The sequence below is a fragment of the Cryptomeria japonica genome, chromosome 9 (genome assembly GCF_030272615.1).
Source record: "Cryptomeria japonica chromosome 9, Sugi_1.0, whole genome shotgun sequence".
Classification (NCBI taxonomy): domain Eukaryota; kingdom Viridiplantae; phylum Streptophyta; class Pinopsida; order Cupressales; family Cupressaceae; genus Cryptomeria; species Cryptomeria japonica.
Window position 1 is genome coordinate 187,664,985 of NC_081413.1, and position 2,269 is coordinate 187,667,253.

The window sequence follows — 2,269 nt, forward strand, 5'->3', positions numbered from 1 at the left end:
GGCCTTAGCAAACAGAAGGCTTCTTGGCCTATTGAAAGCATCCAAATGTACATGAAATAAGATGAATTCTCTGACACTTAAGAAAGAGAATTGTGGGACACATGACAAATTGATGGCTAGCTAACAAAATTAAATACACTATCAAATCTTTTGAGTGACAATTAGAACCGACCTTTGACAAATCTGTCATATAAGAACATTTTTTCTGTTCTTTTATTAGGGTCAAACTTTCTCGTGTAATCTTCACATGAATTTTAAGGCCCTACGCAAACAGGGGGCCTATTGGCTGGCCTTTTGAAAACCACCTAAGTACATTAAACATGATTGAATTGCGTGACACGTTACAAATAGTTGGCTAACTAGCCATAACTATCTTTGATTGAGTTATAATAAACTCCCACCATTCACAGATCTGCAATATAAGAAATTTTTTCTATATATACACTTTTCTTTTACGTTTTATCATTTGTTTATTTTCTAAATTTTTGTACACGATATGGAGATCTAATGCTGGTACGTTTTTAACGTTGATCTGCTCCACACATTATTATAAGTAGGTGTTAGATCGTCAAGCAGGTTTGCTGGTGACACATGAATTAGCATAAAATAAGAAAGATTAGGTTGAAGCTGCCTACGGACTGTTTGTATGAAGGGTTAGCATTCTAGTGGATGCGACGGGACAGCAGGGGATGTCCCTTTATGTGTTAACTATTAAGTTACATCATGTATATGAATTTATAAATTTTAACTCTCAATTCAATTCAATTGCTATGCATAATGTATATGATGTATGGTTTATCAATGTTATCAGATGAATATATGAATTTTCCTTATATATTTTACATTTTACCTACTTTATATATCGCCATCCTCTCTTGTCTCCAAAAATGGCCAAAAAAATCAGTCCCAAAAACTTGTGGTAACATAGCAAACAAACATAACTAATGGTCAGGGATTTGCATATTCCATTATTTAAATAGAGATTGTCAGTTAGATCTAAGTAATAAAAGTGTATATCTTGCACTTTTATATTCTTCTTTTAGAAAATGGCCATTGTCTTGTTAATTTATATATAGAAAAGATTGAATTGTGTGATTATGGACATGTATTTAAAGATATTCTTATGTCATCAAAACAATTGGATATAGAGTGACTACAAGAAAATTGTTTTGTTTATTATATGTGAATTGTGATAATAGACATGTATTTAAAGACATTCTTACAACATCAAAACAATTAGAAATAAAATGACTACAAAAAATTTGTTTGATTATCATATGATTCACTTATTTTGACATTTTATTATTTTTTAAAAATTTACTATTATTCAATTTTCATACAAATATTCTTCACCTAGCAAACTAAATATATCTAGTTCAAAGATACCAAGATTTCCAACTATGTTATGATAAATGAGAATTCTCCTATGTGATAGAAGTTGAGTAAACAATACATGCTTTTGAATTAATTAAAAGTTAAAAGCTAATTAGAATACACAAAAACAATTAGACAAATTAAAAATTTAATATTGGAATAAAAAAGGTAGGGTTGTTGCTAGGTTCTAGATGTGTAAACTTAATTAAATTAATATTTAATTAATTTAACCTTTTTCGTATAATTAATTATATTAATTATGTTAGTCCTCTTTCTTCTTAAAATTAATTAAATTATATTTTAATTAATTGTATCACCTTAGCCTTATAATTAATTATATCTTATTCTTATGAAAATTATTTCAATCCCCCAACCTTAACTAATATTTCTTCTAAACCTTAATTAGTTATTTAATCCCAATTAATTAACTAATCCCTTGATTCCTACAAATCACCCTCCTAATCCCATCATCTAGCCTAATTAATTCTAGCCTAATCATTATTATCATTTCCTCCAATTTTATATTCCTCCACTCATTCTCTCTCCTCATGTCCTATTCTCCTAACTCACCTACTTTCTCCCATAATCTCTCATTAGCTCACCTAATCATCCCCTTAATCATTTGCACATCAGGGATAGGTCAACTCGTTGCCATAAATGGTCTTCCCATCTCACCCTCCAACCTTAAATGCCACCCACTTTTGGTTCATTCAAGGAATATCAAAATCCCTTGCATATCCTCATGCCCCCTCTTCCCAAAGAATTTGTAATTCCTTCATCATTTATTCTCTCCACAAATCCTCTTATTTGGGAATTTTAAATTCTTCGTCTTCTCCCAAGGAATTTTATATTTCTTTCCTCTCTTCCCAAGGTACTTGAGGAACGCTTCCCCATG